Source organism: Lissotriton vulgaris, chromosome 6 (genome assembly GCF_964263255.1).
Source record: "Lissotriton vulgaris chromosome 6, aLisVul1.2, whole genome shotgun sequence".
NCBI classification, from domain to species: domain Eukaryota; kingdom Metazoa; phylum Chordata; class Amphibia; order Caudata; family Salamandridae; genus Lissotriton; species Lissotriton vulgaris.
Genome location: NC_141694.1, coordinates 101036791 through 101054798, shown reverse-complemented (window position 1 = coordinate 101054798; position 18008 = coordinate 101036791).

The window sequence follows — 18008 nt, the reverse complement described above, 5'->3', positions numbered from 1 at the left end:
TGGATGGATGGATGAAAGGGTGGACGGATGAAGGATGGATGGATGAAATGGTGGATGGATGGATGTATGGATGGATAAAAGGTTGCATGGATGAATGATGCATGGATGGATGTGTGAAAAGGTGGGGGGATGAATGATGGGTGGATGGATGGATGAAAGGGTGGGTGGATGGATGGATGAAAGGGTGGGTGGATGGATGTATGGATGAAAGGGTGGATGGATGAAGGATTGATGTATGGATGGGAGGATGAAAGGGTGGATGGATGTATGGATGGATAAAAGGTTACATGGATGAATGATGGATGGATGTGTGAAAAGGTGGCTGGATGAATGATGGGTGGATGGAAGGAAGGGTGGATGGGTAAAGGATGGATGTATAGATGGAAGGATGAAAGGGTGGATGGATGAAGGATGGATGTATGGATGGAAGGATGTAAGGGTGGATGGATGGATGTGTGAAAGTGTGGGTGGATGAATGATGGACGGATGTGATGAGGTCTAACAGGGGCATTTATGGTTGTCAAAAGTTGATGAGGTGTACCAGTTTCTAGAATCTTTTGTTGGAAGGGGGTCCTTACGCCTAAAAAGGTTTTACAAGGGGGTCTCGGCATCACAAAGTTTGAAGACCTCTGCTCTAGAGTATCCGGGCGCAGCCGCCACATCAGATTCGCCGACGGCACGCGCTGCCAGTTAATCGACATCAACAACGGGTTGTGATCAGATATGGTCCTGGTAAGATACTCAGTATGTGCAGCCACGTGGGCGATCAAGTGGGAACAGAGAATTGCATCTATTTTGACATGGAGGTCATGTAGGGATGAAAAGAAAGAATAATTCCTATCTCGAGGGTGCTGTACCCGCCACACATCCATTAGCCCCCATCTTTCCTGCCAGTCAGCTCTGTTTTTAGCCAATTTCCGAACCGGTGTGTTAGCCAGAGGAGGATGCGATCTGTCCATTTCTACATCTGCAATCGCATTAAAAAAATACCCACCCACCACTGCGGGACCAGCCAAGTAAAGCGCCAGCATGCCTGACAAGTTATCCAAGAAACAAGCTTGGTCTACATTTGGGGCATATACACTACATAGTACGATGTCCCTACCATACAATCTCCCTTCTACCGCTGCATATCTGCCTTCCGGATCTAACACATGTCTCGTGGCCTGGAAAGGGACACCCGCCCTCACGCATATAAGAACTCCTCTAGCAAATGCCGAATATGCTGTGCTGAACACCTGTCCCCTCCATCTACGCTGCAGCGCTTGACCTTCCGCTCTGGTAAGATGTGTCTCTTGTAGTAGAGCTATGTGGATACCTCTCCTCATTAAATAAGCATGAACCTTCTGGCGCCTAGTCATTGTGTGCAAACCTCTCACGTTCCAATTGATGAATGTCAAATCAGGTAATATTCCCATTGCATGTGCTTCGCAGTTTCAGCCTGTGGAGGATATGTCCGCCCACACCACCAGTGGTCCCCCAAATACCAACATCCCATGTAACACCCACAACCCTCCCCCTCAGAACAGGACCCAATATCAAGACATCAGCCCCCATCCAAATTTTACAACAATACACACAGTTCTATCCTACAGTAGTCACTACAGGTTGCCTTAAGGGCAATGGAAGGGTAACTCGGCCCTGACCGGCAGCTGCGTTCGCCTGGGCCCCACCGCCCTAGATCCCATAAGGTAACATTCTGCAATTGTTTGTACCCAAGCGTGCCCAGACGCAATAAAACTAATGAGCATTCCAAGTTGACTATTCAGCCTCCAAAGTTCACTTAGCTCGGCTATTCGTCCATCATTCCTTTTGCTGTTCTCGGCGTGACCACAGGACCTCTATTGCTGTCCGTTTCGGAGAACTCCGTGTCGGACCTCCTTTTATCTTCATCCGATTCCGTTCCCACTGCCGACTCAGCCCTCTCAGAACCGGTTATCTCCGCTGTCACTGCTACTGCTCCCTGCCCATCCATCGCCATTTGAGCCAGCTGCTGCTTCTGCAGATTTTTATTTCTTTTCCGGAGACGTTGGGATTTGCGCATCTGAGACTGTTTAGGGGGCTTGGAGTGACCGTGAGCCCTACGATCTGTGCCCGCTCTATATGTCTCAAGCCATGTCCATGCTTCTTCGGGTGTCAGGAAGAACTGAGTTGTGTCGTCCACAATCACTCGCAATTTTGCAGGGGAGATCAATGAATACTGGATCCCCTCCTCCCTGAGCTCTTTTTTAATTGCGAGAAAGGAGGCCCTGCGTCTTTGTATGTCCTTGGTGTAGTCCGGGAATATTGTGACAGTGCCATTGCTGACCTTGAAGGGTCCTGCCGTTCGTGCTCTTTGGATCACTGCGTCCCTATCTTTATAGTGAAGTAATTTGGCCACCACCGGCCGAGGAGGTCGGCCAGGCAGCGGTCGTCGAGCTGGCACCCTGTGTGCTCTCTCAAGTGTGAAGAAGGAGGATAGTCCCTACGGTGCAACCTCTGTTTTGAGCCAGTTCTCCAAATAAGCAATCATATCAGTCCCCTCAATCAATCAATCAGTGACATTTATAAAGCGCACTACATACCCGTAGGGTCTCAAGGCGCTGGGGGTGGCGGGGGGGTGCCGCTACTGCTCGAACAGCCAGGTCTTCAGCTTCTTCCTGAAGGAGAGGTGGTCTTGGGTCAGGCGCAGGTCGGTCGGGAGGGAGTTCCAGGTCTTGGCGGCAAGGTAGGAGAAGGACCTTCCTCCTGTAGTCGCTCTTCGGATGCGGGGGACGGCGGCGAGGGCATGGTTGGCTGATCGAAGGTGGTGTTTGGGAGCGTAGAAGTTGATTCGGCTGTTGAGGTAGCTCGGTCCTTGGTCGTGTAGGGCTTTGTGTGCGTGGGTGAGGAGGCGGAAGGTGATTCTTTTGTTGACGGGGAGCCAGTGAAGGTCTCTCAGATGTCCGGAGATGTGGCTGGTTCGTGGGATGTCGAGGATGAGTCTGGCTGAGGCGTTCTGGATCCGCTGGAGTCTCTTCTGGAGCTTGGCGGTGGTACCGGCGTAGAGGGCGTTGCCGTAGTCCAGTCGGCTAGTGACGAGGGCCTGGGTGACGGTCTTCCTGGTCTCGGTGGGGATCCACCATAAGATCTTCCGTAGCATGCGTAGGATGTTGAAGCATGCCGAGGAAACGTTGTTGACTTGCCTGGTCATGGAGAGGGAGGAGTCCAGGATGAAGCCCAGGTTGCGTGCATGGTCTGTTGGTTTGGGTGCGGTGCCCAGGGCGGGAGGCCACCAGGAGTCGTCCCAGGCGGAGGGTGAGGAGCCCAGGATGAGGACCTCCGTCTTGTCCGAGTTCAGTTTCAGGCGGCTGGTCGTCATCCACTCGGCTACCTCTTTCATCCCTTCGCGCAGGTTGGCTCTGGCGGCGGCGGGGTCGTTGGTCAGGGAGAGGATCAGCTGGGTGTCGTCGGCGTAGGAGATTATGTTGAGGTTGTGTTGGCGTGCGATGGCCGCGAGGGGGCTCATGTAGACGTTGAAGAGGGTGGGGCTCAGAGAGGATCCTTGAGGGACGCCGCAGATGACTTCGGTGGCTTCTGACTTGTACGGTGGTAGGCGGACTCTCTGTGTTCTTCCGTCGAGGAAGGAGATGACCCATTCCAGTCCCCTCTGTTGTTTCTGGTAGGCCTACTACGTGTATATTATTGCGCCGATTTCTACTTTCGGAATCCTCAGCCCTCTTTTCTAACATTGCTAAGCGTCCTAACGCATCTCCCAGCTTGACCTCCATGGCAGCCTGTGCTGGTTTCAGCTCCTGAATGGCTAGCTCATTCTCCTTCACTCTATCCACTAGTTTTGAGTGGTCCGCACGCAGGAGCCCCAACCCCGTCGCAATCTGCGCAATGTCTTGCTGCAACGCATCCTTCGTCGCCTCTATGGCTTCTAGGATCTTATCAAGGTGTTGATGCGGCCCTATTTCCGACTTCGTTTCTTCCGGCCCACCTCCTGCACCAAGAGTGTCATCCTGCCCTATAGCCTCCTCTTTCTTACTCTTTGGTTTCATATCGTTTGGCTGGTTGTTACTTTGTCCGGTACAATTACACCTTCCTGCGCAAGGACTCCTTAAGATCTTCCACGCGGTCTAAGATTATGAGTATTACGCGACTGGCCGGATTCAGTCACCGTGGTTACTCCACTTCTATGAGCCCTAACTACCTCAGGCTTGACACGCCAAGGAGCTACCAGTCCCTGGCAACAGTACCGCAATCCTACAGCCACTCCTGAGGAAATCTTGAGCTCCTGATGCAGTTCGCCAATCCGGGGCAACAATCTCCTCTACTCCGTTCAGGCAGCTTGTGGTCCCCTATATGCTACCAGTCACTCCAGTAGGTGGATCGCGGCCCCTAATGCGGTGCGTACGGCGCAGCCTTCAGCAGCGTGTTCTCCTTTTGCCAGTCCACCTCATATCCTGTGTGTCCGATTCCTGTTTATTGCTAACTTTCAAGCATTCAGTTGCCCCCTTGCTATGTTCGCAGGACGTGGGCATGTACTCCCCCTTGAGCTGCGGCGTGTGCTGGGTCTGGCTTGCAATTTCTCAGCCCTCTGTTCCTTGGCCGCCTTGGGTTTGCCCTTATCGCCCTTTGCCTCCAGTCAGTGCCCCTGCCCCCGCTCATGCGGCATCGCAGACCTGCCCCCCGTCCCCACCTCCGCAGTGCCGGGTGCAGGCCCACTCCACCACACTTACCGGGCACTTTCACCGGGCGTCATCTTCAGCCGTTTAACGTTCCTTCCCGCCAATGGGACCTCGGTCACTCGGCTGTCCCGATGGAGTCACTCAGGGCCTCTGGATTTCACAGGTGCCTCGCTGTTAGACCCGCGAGTACCTCGCCATTCAAGTGGGCCTCCTGGTGCTCTCCTGGTCCTCGGTGCCCAGTGTCCCTGCAGGTATTCAAGGGCCGTGCACTTCCGCCCCAACTCCGCTGCACCGCCAATTGCTCACAACAGCACCAGTCCTCGGCATCAAGGATGAGGCATTCAGGGATCATACAGCACTCCGGCCGCCATCTTAGGGCCTGAGTCTGCTCCGGAGCTCTGCGGGCATCCCAGGGATCAAGGCGCTCTGCTCGCCAGTATCGCTGCGCACTTGTGAGGATCGTCCAATTGTGCACTACGGGGCTCGGCGCTCCCAGTACGCCCACACGCCATGTATATCAGCGCCATCTTGCCGCTCCGCCTCAGGTCACCCCAGTAGCACAACCCGCGCCTGGGTCACGCTCGAACCTCCGAATGTCGCGATGTCGGTCGGGTTCACAAGCCCTGGTGTTCCGACACGCGCCCGTCCAATTTTATGAAGTTTCAGGAGGTTTAGCAGGATATTTATCGGGATCGGGCGCGGAGCTATCAGCTCACGCCGCCTCTCCCATCGGCGCTCAAGCCACCCTGATAAAGGTCGTATAGTACGAGAACCTACCTAGCCCCAAATGTTTGCGAACATAATTCCAGGCAGCGTAGATACCTTTAAGAGTTTTGAAGCACACTTTCTTAAAATGACAATCATAAGTCAGTCGCCACAGATGTGCGCCCGCTTGCTTACCATGAATAAGTTCCTGAGGAGTTGGAACTGATCTCTCTAGGGTATCATCCTGGTTTGAAGTTAACAGCAATCTACTATATTTAAGGATTGTCGCCCACCAATAAGCTTTAAGGTTAGGAAGTCCGAGACCTCCTCTGTCTATTGGTAGAGTGATGAATCTATAAGCTCTACGGATTCTTCCATATCCCCATATGAAGCGGGCAAAGATACCATCAATTTCCTTAAATAACAGTGGTTCAAAGTTTAAGCAGATTGTACGAAAAAAATATAAAAATTTAGGAAAAAATAAAATTTTAATTAAGTTGTATCTTCCTACAATTGTTAGGTGTAGATTATGCAGCTTTTTAAAACTTTTTTCCTTTTGTTTCATTAGAGGGTCCATGTTAAGTTTTACCAGATTATTTAGGTTAGCGGTAAGATTAACGCTGAGATACATCGCCTTATCCGTCACCCTTTCATCCACATAATTACATTTGCTATTGATTATAATTAGAGTTTTGTTCTGGTTCAATTTGTATCCGGAAATTACGCCAACATTTTTTGCTTCGTTTGGATCGGCTGTAACTATAGCGATGTCGTCGGCGTATGCAAGGGACTTAGTTTCACCAATAGGAGTCTTGATTGGTGTTATGGATGTATTCATTTCTAACCTGTGGATGAACAGGTCAATGAATATAGCAAATAGCAAAGGGGAACATGGACACCCCTGCCTTGTTCCTCTAGATACTTTGATTGTGGCAGAGTTTTCACCGTTTATCGAGACCACTGCTTCTGGCTTGGCATACATCATGTGAACCGCATTAATAAATACATCCCCGAACCCACTCCTTGACATAGCAGTCCATAGATATTTCCTGGAGACCCTATCAAAGGCTTTTTCGGCGTCTAGAGGTATTAGTGCCATAAGGTCTCGGTTACGTCTGCTATGTCAAAGAGTGTGACCACCCTCTGGATGTGATCAGTGGTGGATCTGCCTGGGACGAATCTGTGCTGCCTGACGGAGATAATTTTGTGAATTACTGGGGCGAGTCTGCTGGTGAGTAATTTAGAATATATTTTGGCGTCATTATTTATCAATGTGATGGGGGGATAGGCCCTGATTCCGTTGGATCTTTATTCTTTTTTGGAAAGACAATGATCTTGGCCCGATCCCAGGATTCAGGTGGTCGTCCACCCTGGAAGACGTGATTCACCAGCTTAGTTAAGATTTCTTTTAATTGTTTATTAAATCTAGCATAAAATTCCACCAGAATTCCGTCTAGGCCTGTTGCTTTACTGGTTGGGAGGCTATTAATAGACAGGAGAATTTCGACCTATTGTGGTGCATCTGCAAGGGTATCTTTATCAGTTTGGGGTAATTGAGCCCCCGTACCGAGATCCAAATATGTATCTGTTTCAGATTGACTCTTCCTAGACTCAGTATATAGATCCACGTAATATCTCTGAAACAAGTAAGGCCATTAATGGGATCTCTAATTTTTTAATTGTATTATCACTATTCTGCTGTCTTGTGCAGACAGCCATTTGATGTCCTACCTGCACACTGAGCTCATAAACTTTCTCCCTATTCAAAGTGGCTTTAAATATAGCTTTTGTAGTAAGCGTTTCCGTTATTAGGTTTCTTGCAATTGCAGCATTTCTTACTGCTCCTTCTATGTTAATATGCCCTGGACTGCTATCATCAGATCTGAGGGTTTGTCCCCTTATACCAGCCTTTAGTGTATCCCAGACCACCTCTAGCGGGGCACTCCCCAGATTGTACTCTAAAAATTCGGGGATCCAGTTTTCTATGATGAGGTTACAATATTTTACGTTAATCAGTAAAGCCCTTTCGAATGTCCAGTTACTGCGGTCTGTTTGTTGATTCCCTGTTTCTATGCTAACAATTAGGGGGTTATGATCGGAAAAAACCCTTGGTAGTCGATCTACCAAACAATTCAATATGATGATATCTGATACAAAAAAATAATCCAATCTTGCGAATTTAAGATGGGGGTGTGAAAAAAAAGTGCACCCAGGATTAGTTGGGAATTTCATCTCCCAGCAGTCAGAGATCGCATGAGTATTACAATGATCCCTAAGGGCTCTAAATGTTGTAGGTTTCCTACCCTGATAGCTAAAATTATGCACAGATGACCACTTAGACGGGAGATTTAGATTAATGTCGCCACAAACAATCATAGGGACAGGCCAATGTGCTTGTTCGTTGGATAAAAAGTTCAGGAGATCCGGAAACTTCAGTGACACACCCATATACTGAACAAATCGTAAGTTTTTTTCCCTTACCATATCGGCACTCAGAGATGGCCCATCGGCCAGATTCATCAGCGGCAGATCTCATAAACTGGACCCCACCACCCCGTGCCAGGATAGCTACCCCTCTACTTTTGTTAGTCTGAGTTGTAGCTGTAACAACTCTGTATCCTAGTGTTTTCAATAACTGTATTTGGGACCCCTCAACATGAGTTTCTTGCAGACAAACAATGTCTGCCCGATTGATTTTAAACCTATTGCTATTCTTTGCCTTTTATTTATATCATTTAGCCCACAGATGTTGATGGTCAAAATTTTCAATTTAGCCATTGGTACCTATAGGATCTGTCTTGTCTTCTAGAACAGCTCTCTTAATGATAAATCGAGCTATAGCTTCTGCCCTGATACCTTGCCTGTATGTCCACCCTCTCACCACTAAAAGCCACCCACCCCCTCCCCCACCATAACTTGAGGCTTCCTGGGTCATAGGGCACCCAGGTGTGGGCGTCCGAGTGATCCGCACGGCACCCCTTGCTAAGGTCGCATGAAGTGAGAATAAAAGTGAAGTGGATAGAAAAAGACTGATGGGTGAGATATGAGGCTAATCTTCTTTGTAATTTCCCCGTAGCTTGTTACATTTTTCTGTGTACACAACTAAAGTACCAAAAAAGAGCTTTCTTATCCCCATCCTGCTCCACTAGCACCTTTCCTGATTGTGCCCCGTGGATTATAACATATTTTATATATGATTTATTTTTAGATGTTTTTTACTGTTTATCCTTATTTTTTCCCGGTTTTCCTGAGTCTGAAAGTTCTTGTAAGTAAGCCTCCGCTTGGATCTCACTAGTAAAGTTCTTGGTCACTCCTTTATAGATCACTCTTAACAGTGCTGGGTTTTGCAGGTAAGCCCTCGCTCCGATCTGCTCAAATGGGGCAAAGAGTTGCCGCATCCTCCAGCAGCGTTCCACCGTTGCATGAGCAAAGTCTGGGCGAGAAAAGAAAATAGATCCATTGTATTCTATTTTACTCGTTGGTAGAGCAATATCATAAATGACCTCTCGTAGGAGAAAGTTTCCAAAACAAACCAAAATGGCCCTCGGTATTGATTTGCTCTATGAGAATGTTTGGGGAGTGTTAAGGGAAAGCGATGGGCACGTTGGACTTCTCGATCCAGTTCCCACATTTGGAGTTCAGGCAGGGCAGTTTTTAAGAGATTGATTATAAAACCCTTTGGGTCATTGCCCTCCGCCCCTTCTGGAGTTCCCAGAATGCGGAGGTTATTTCTTCTGCCTCTGTTTTTGAGATCTTCTACTTTTCCATTAGGACTTCGATGATACCTGCCTGGGCCTTACCCCGAGTTTGAAGATTGGTGACATCTGACTCGAGGTTTTCGGTGCGACTTTCGACTGAGGTCATTCTGTCCACTATCTCTGAACAAATGTTGCCGACTTTTTGGATAGCGCCTTGCAGTTGTTGTATAGTGAGGAAATATAAATTTTTGGTCAAGTTATGTTCCCTATCGTGTACCCCACCGTCTCCATGTACGAGTTAAAGTGCATGTAACTTCCCTCCTGTGCCAGCTATGAAGACGCAAATACATTTGCGTCCAACGTTAACATGTCCTCTTTCAGACCCACCCTGAATGGGTTGGATAGTCCGTTCCTAAGTATGCTATGCCAACGTCTTTTTGTAGTGTACTCTACATGTTTTTCAGCTCTGGCAAAGCAGGCCCAGAATTTCTGCCATCTGACTCTGAAAGCCTCAGCCCAGGCTGCCCCCGTACCTGTGAACTCTGCCTTACTTTCAGCGCGGCCCACCACGCTCAGCTCAGCCTGCTGCCTGCCAAGACTGACTACAACCTTCGAGTTATCTGTTCCGCTCCTCGAAGATACATTCCTGCCTACTAGTTTCAGTAAACATTCCCCAGCTGCAGAGCCAAAGGGCCGGCCTGTCTCCGTGCAAGTAATTCATAGCCTCTGTTACCATGCTCCCATGGAAGACCCATGCCCCCACGCTTCTCATGCAGACACTCAGGCGCTTATACACGCACTCACAGTCAGTATAGAATAGCTTCTGCCCCAGAGACCTTTCCGCCCAGATAGCCCAGTTCCTAAACATCAGATATCAGATATGATAGAAGCACAAGTCGATCTGACATGCCAGACTTCTGTCTCTTTCCGTCAGTGCAAATGTCAAGCCCACTGCACCCTCCAGTTTCACGCCAAATCACACGTCATGCAGCTGCGCGCGCATCCAAGCTTCCGATTTCTGCTGACATTGCAACATTTCTGTTTTAGTGCCACCCACATGTGACACCTACTTATGACGTTTCTAGAACACACCTCCAGTTACGCCTAGTCCACGCCTTCTGATTACGTACTAGTAACACGTGGATGCTGTTATCTTGTCTACTCTCAGCTGTTACGCCTACTATATTGCTTCCTATGATGTAAATTAAGTATATAAGCTATGTATTGTCAATAAAACATTGCTCTATCCCTTCCTGAACCCCGTGTGGTTGCAGGAACATGATATCCTATTCCGGAATAATTCCTTTTTAAGGAATAAAACCCCTAAGAACTCTAACACCACGGACTCTGTTTTCTTTCTTTCCGATTGAGTTATTATTGATTAAGTACTTACCTGCATAGAAATTAAGATAGTAAATTAAATATTTACGACATTTTGGCGCCCGAATAGGGACCCCTCCCCCACCTCACGCGCCGGTTGGTGCGTTGTAAGCTCTGTCCCCTGCCATCAGTTAGAAGGAAACTACGCGTACCGGCAGGATTTCCTGTATCTCCCTCTGTCCCACGGAGGTGACGAAGATTACGATCAGTACCCAGACGAGGCGGTGAGGAGTGCGGAGGATCCCGACCAGAGCCTAGCCGAAAGAAGCAAGGTCCGAGGTGTCAAGAGGCCCACCAGTTTTCCGAAGTGTCCACGTGTCGAGTCGAGTCGAGTCCGGTCCAGTCCAGTCCAGTCGAGTTTTCCGAGGCCTTCTGTTTTCCGTGCTTCCCGGTGAGTACCATTGCTGGGACGTATCTAGACGGGTTTGGGTACACAAGTCCGGTCTGCACTGTTTTAGGCAGTGTATCTGTACTGTTTAGCAGTACATCCGATGATTCAAGTTCTTGCACTGTTTTCAGCAGTGTATCTGTGCTGTTTAGCAGTACATCTGATATAGGGGATAGTCGTATATGTCGCAAATGTCTTTTTTTGTGATTAATGTCGTGGTATGAGTGTGACTGTTTTTATGTGCATTATTGTGTTCTTGTATAACTAGCTGTATCTAGTATTAAGTAGCAAGGATTGAGCGTTCAGTACCGAGTAAACAAGATGCCGTTTTTCAACAAGTTAAAGCAGATAGGAACTAGGAAAGGGATACTAGAGGAAGAAATTCCTATCCCCCCTAAGGATACTCCTGGTAACTTTATGTACCACAAGCATGGCATAGATGCCATAGTGTATCTAGATTTATGGGCCGACTATACTAAACATCTAGACGAGAGACACAGATGGCCAGTTACTGGAACATGGGATGCCGAGTGCATCATGAAGGTAGAGGAAGCATTATGGAAAAAGAAAGCCAGACAATCTCAGAAAGACGCCATAGAGTTTTGGCGTAAGGAATCACGTAAGCGTGCTGAAAAAGAACTACGTAGAGAGGACAGACTTAAAGAATCAGAGAAAGCCCGAGAAAACGAATTAATTACTGAGGGGATCCGAGTAAAGTCAGAACAGATAGACCGTGCACGAAATAACCTCGTAAACGGTATGTATCTCGCGGCCGAGGGTTCGCCTGAGGCCATTTCAGAAATATCGAAAAATCTACCGTCACCATTGGTTCCAACTAAAGTAACTCACAAGACTACTAAAGACATATTCCTGAATTCCTATCTAGAGGATGTAGCACCCGCTTACACCAATCTGCCTGTCCGCGCCCTGCCTAACGACGGGGATGGGGGTGGTAACCCGCCCCAAGATCATATTCCACCTGTTCCACCCCCTCCACCGCCTCCCATACCTAAAGTTAATCTACCGAAGCCACGTTTACCTGACCCTACTAAAGGACAAATTCAAGTACAGATACAGACTCCACAGAGAGATAATGTCCAAGCTTCCGCCTCAGGAGGTGCGATGGGGGGTCACCAGACCCCGCCATTAACACGCAGGTTACAGCTCGGGGACTTGCAGAGCCCCTACACGTACAAATCACCCCGTCTCGATATATTCAAGGGACAACTTACAGTTTGCAGATATGATCCAGTACCCGGCAAAGACGATAGAATGATAATGGCATCACTACGGTTACGATCTGCGACTGATTTCCTGCTGATGTTTCCAGGAATGAACGAGCATCTAGATAGAATATATCAGTTTATTCAGACTGGGAAAGACCCCGACAGTATTAAGGATGCCATGGAGCATCAGAAAGTTGACGTTCAAAAACAGATATTACGTTTTTTCATAAATTGCCTAATAAGAGAACGAGACAGGCCCGAGACAGATCAGGGTGAATTAGATGCACTCAACAGGTGGGGTCAAAATATATATGAAGGAAAACACGACAAGGGGACTTGCATAGCCAGTATGTACAAGAAAATAAGAAAAGCAGTGATAGACGTACACAAAGAAGAGAAAGAAAAGGCTTCCTCCGAGGGGGAAGAAGAACCTGAAGAACCAGAAAAGACTACAGACACTATAGCGTATGTAGGTAAGGGAACTTACCTTAGGAAAGGCATCCGTCCAGAAAGCAAGAGAGTTCTTTTCTCTGCCTTAACAAACCCGAATTCTGCTGAACATCAGTTCCAGGAGACTGATAAAAGGCTTCGAGATCGAGTAGGGTACCATGTACTCAATTCTATGGATGAACAAGAACTAGCCCGGTCAGCCATATTATGGACTGAAAATCCGGATATATACAATGATGACACCGTAGCACAGACATTCTTGAACCTTTCCCCAGACGAGCAGAAATTAGCAGGTGTATACATGATTCAGCACCTTCTCACGAAATACAGAAATCAACATTCTGATCCAGGTCCCTTACACGAAACATTAGAAGAACTACTCATGGACAGATGGAGAGGTTTAAGTACCAAATTAATTCAAATAATTCTAGAACAACGCCATAGATATGACACTTTCATAAGCTCCGAATATGTTCCCGCCCCGCCCCCAGAAAGGAAAATGTATCATATGGAACGTCGGCATGGCATTGAAAGTCAGAACCCCTTACGAGAAGTGCACCCAGTTATGGGTGACGATCATAACCTGAAACGAGTGTATGTACACACGCCTCTGACTAAGTTAGAACTGTTAGAAATGAAGAAACTAGTCCCGTGCCATGATAAAGACCCTGCAGGTTTTCATAGAGAGCTTAAGGACATGTTACTGATGGGGGATTATACGTACGAAGATATCACGAAAATGTTAAAGGTATTGCTGGCCACGGGCATTTACGAGAAACTAAAAGAAAAAGAATGGGAGGTGGGAGAGAAAAAGATTGTATGGACAGAAATAGAAGACGAAGAGAACAAACGGGTCCCAGGGGTAGGCCTTGGGGAGAAAACTAAAGCACTACCAGGTCTGATAGTACAGGTTCTGCCAAGATTATTGACAACTAGAAAGGAAGACTGGGATGCAATATCAGCCTGTAAACAGAAACCCGACGAAGATACTAGTGACTTCTATTCAAGATTCGAGAAATGTTTCATTATTAATAGTGGTCTTAAACCAAGTAGCGAGTCGTACCCGCATCTTTTTGTATCAAAGTTAGTCGAAAATTCCCTGTTAGCAGTTAAAAACCGTGTATACAAGGTCGAGAGTACATGGCAAGCCAATACGCCATCCCAGATGTTACAAATGTTACAATATCATCAGAACAGAATTAGAGAAGAGCAGGATCAGGAGCAGAAACGTATGAAAGACACTAAAATGAAAATGCTAGTAGCCCAGTCGGTCCCAACCGACGGCCACAGAAAGGGTACGACCCAGACAGGTCACACAGCAGCTCCCGTTAAAGGGACATGCAACTATTGCAAGCAGCCAGGTCACTACGTACATGAATGCCCAGTTCTGAAACATAACATAGCGACAGGTAAAACTAAAGAAAGACCGCATCCGCCTAGACAAGACCATAACCAGCATCAGTCTTCACAGAATATGCAGCCCATGCAGAATACACAGCCTACGCATGCTTCATCACCTACAGCACAGACAGGAGCGGTATCACAGCCACAGCCCATTGCCGCGTCCCAGCAAGTTTCACAACAGATGTACCAGTATGCCCAGTCCGCTTACCCCGATTATCCACGATATACATGAAACAGCCTAGAGAGGGAGGGTGGCTTGCCTCTTATTGAGATTCCTGTAGATCAAGAGGGTCCTTATGTACACAGTCAAGTATTGGGAAAAGACAGAAAGTTTTTAATTGATACAGGGGCAAGCCGCACAACGATCAGTCATGAGGAAGTTCCAGGGGCACCCCTCTCAGGCTCACAGAATGTTTCCCTTGGTTTTTCAGGAAAGCCCATTGTAAATGAGGTATCAGAACCAGTTCCCCTGGCTGTGGGTCCATTATCACGTGTTACAGACTTGTTACTTACGAAATCATGTCCAGAAAATCTGTTAGGAATTAAAACATTAAAGGCTCTAGGAGCCGTGATCTGCTGTTCCCCGGAGGGAGTTAGACTCTTTTTGCGGGATTTCAAGGGTCATTATATGTTGCGTGAGTTTGATGTCAGATTGAAAAATGTACCAGACCACCTGTGGGCAAAAGGCCCAACTGATGTAGGTTGTATGCACATTACCCCATACCGTGTTACACTCAAACAAGGTGTAGTTTTACCCAGAATCAGACAATACAAGTTACCGCCCGATGCTGTAGTGGCTTTACTGGAAATCATTGAAGAGCTCATTACCCAGGGAGTGGTCGTAGAGACCGACTCCAATATCTGTAATTCACCCATCATTCCGATTCTTAAACGTACTGATCCCAATGCACCGCCAGTATATCGGCTGGTGATTGATCTAAGAGAACTGAACAAATGCATTATTCCACAGTACCCTGTGGTTCCCGACATCTCATCCTTATTGACTGCTATTGATTCAGAAGCAACGTTCTTTACTGTAATTGACCTCAAGAACGCCTTCTTCAGCGTACCTATTGATCCAGAGAGGCAATATCTCTTCGGATTCAGTTTAAATGGACGCAGTTTCAAATTTTCACGCGCACCTCAAGGATTCACAGAAAGCCCCAGCATCTATAGCCAAGTACTGAAAAGACAACTTGATTGTATCACAATGCCAGTTAACACCGCTTTACTGCAATACGTCGATGATCTGCTGATCACCGCACGAAGTGAGCCCGAATGTGAACAAGCATCACTGACAGTTTTACATTTTCTGGCCGACAAGGGACACAAGGTGTCCCCTTCGAAGCTACAATTCTGTGTTCAGCAAGTTGTGTACTTGGGTCACTTGCTGTCCAAAGTGGGGAGACAGCTCACTCCCGATCGCATTCAGTTAATTGCAAATATGCCACAACCCCAGACACAAAAGGAAGTGCGGGCCTTCATAGGCCTCACCTCGTACTGTAGACAATGGATTCCTCAGTATGCATTTCTAGCCAAACCACTCATTCAGTTAACAACGCAGGAGGCAGCGACTTCGACTGTCCTTCCCTGGACTCAGGAACATACACAAGCCTTTGAGGAATTAAAGAAAGCATTATGCCAAGCACCAGTTCTAGCGACACCATGTTACAGCAAACCTTTTACACTTTTTGTTACAGAACGTGAAGGTACAGCACTGTCTGTCCTCACTCAAGACCAAGCAGGTTCATATAAGCCTTGTGCTTATTTTTCGAGTACATTGGATTCAGTAGCCCAGGCACTCCCTGCGTGCTTAAAGTCAGTAGCAGCAACAGCATTAGCAATCAGACAGAGTGATTCAATTGTTTTAGGACATCCATTAACAGTTCAAGTTCCACATTCTGTAGAGGTTCTTTTAAACAGAACCCAGACTCAACACTTGACCATAGCACGATTGACAGGTTATGAATTGACACTATTCCAGCCACACATAGAAATCAGACGCTGTAGCATCTTGAACCCCGCAACATTGTTGCCTGCACTTATGACCGATCCAACACCACATGATTGCATAGAGATCATTAATACAGTAACAAAACCTCGACGAGACCTAACAGACGTTCCATTGACAAATCCAGACCTGACACTTTATGTGGACGGGTCATGCATGAGAACAAGTACAGGAGAACTAGTGGCCGCATATGCAGTGACCACTGAAACTGAAGTTAAAGAAACACACCGTATTGACACATTATCTGCTCAAGCAGCGGAGCTCATCGCTCTGACCCGAGCTTGTATTCTAGCCAAGAACAGAAATGTTAACATATACACTGATTCCCGCTATGCGTTCGGAGTCGTACACGACTTCGGCATGTTATGGCAAGAAAGAGGTTTTTTGACCTCTCATGGTGCCAAGATCCAACACGGTCCCCTCATTCAAGCATTATTAGAGGCAATACATTTGCCCTCAGGCATATCAGTCATGAAGTGTAAAGCACATACTAAGGTTACAGATTCTGTTTCCCAGGGTAACGACCTGGCAGACCAGACAGCAAAACATACAGCATTGACTCACACCCAGACTACTGATGTGACAAAGACAATAGTACCAACTCAGTGTATGTCAGTCAGGGATCCCACCCTAGACGTAATCGATATCCAGACACATGCCACTTCAGATGAAATAAAGAAATGGACCGAACTAGGAGGGATCCAGACAGATCAAGGATGGGTCACAAAGGGAAAACCTACATGGTTCCTCCCCGACTCCATGGTTCAAATCATGATAAATACAGCACACAGTCCTGCACATCTAGGAGAAAAAGCTATGTTAGACAGTTTACAGAATCTCTGGTACAACAAACACTTACGAGCAGCAGCAAAACAGAAAGTGCGTACTTGCATGATCTGTTGTCAGTTCAATCCAGGTAAAAGCGTCCCCGTAGAGCAAGGTGGATTTCATCCTCCCGATCACCCTTTTGAAGTCCTCCAGATGGATTATATCCAGATGGACCGTTGTCGAGGATTCAAATATGTCCTCGTAGTTGTTTGTGCACTGTCTCGTTGGACCGAAGCCTACCCAGTCTCAGATTACACTGCTCCTACCACTGCCAAGCAGCTGGTTCGAGAATTCTTCCCACGATACGGCCTGCCTCGTGTCGTGTACTCAGATAACGGACAGCCGTTCTCATCCGAACTTATGAAGCATGTCTCCCTTTTGCTAGGATATCAGTGGACATTCCACTGTGTCCGACATCCCGAAGCCGCAAGCCTTGTAGAGAGGCATAACCAGACACTCAAGATACGCCTTGCCAAAATATGCCAGGAGAAAGGGGTCGACTGGATAGTCGCCCTGCCAGTTGCGCTGTTCTATATGAGAATGGTTGCACATTCGAGATCAGGACTATCCCCGTACGAAGTGGTCTTTGGCAGACCACCGAATATGTGGGGGACGCCCATTCCTAAGAAAATTACCGATGTTGATTGTAACATGTTGACAGATTACCTTGCCTCCTTGATGTCTGCACTCCAATCATGTCGTTCACAGGTTGCCGCAGCATTTCCTGACAACACTGATGTAAAGCCACATGATGTCCGTCCTGGCGACATGGTCCTTGTGAGGAACTTTGACAGGAAAAGCCCGTTGGAGCCCCGCTGGAAAGCACCGAAGACCGTCCTTCTTACTACAAGGACCGCTGTGAAGTTGGAGGGCAGAAAGGGGTGGGTCCACACGAGTCATATTAAATTATGTAATGAACTGAAACCAGACCTTGACTCGCCCACCCCCACCAAAGACTGTATTAAACCTAGTGACTTTAAATTACCTGAACGAGAGAAAACTCCCCAAGAGGAGTACCGACTCAAGCTTCGATCTAGCAAGTCAGACAGTTTAATTGTTTAAGTCCTCCCCTAGGTGAATCGGTTAAATAGTTTCTGACATGTATCCCCTAGATCGAGATAGAGAGAGAGAGAGACAATTCAAGAAACGTACATACTGCAAATCACTGCGTAGTCACTGTATAGTGACATTATTAATCATGTTTTTTCTAAGTATTCTGATAATTGTTGCAAGTGTACTTCTTCCAATCTATTGCCCTATTTTCAA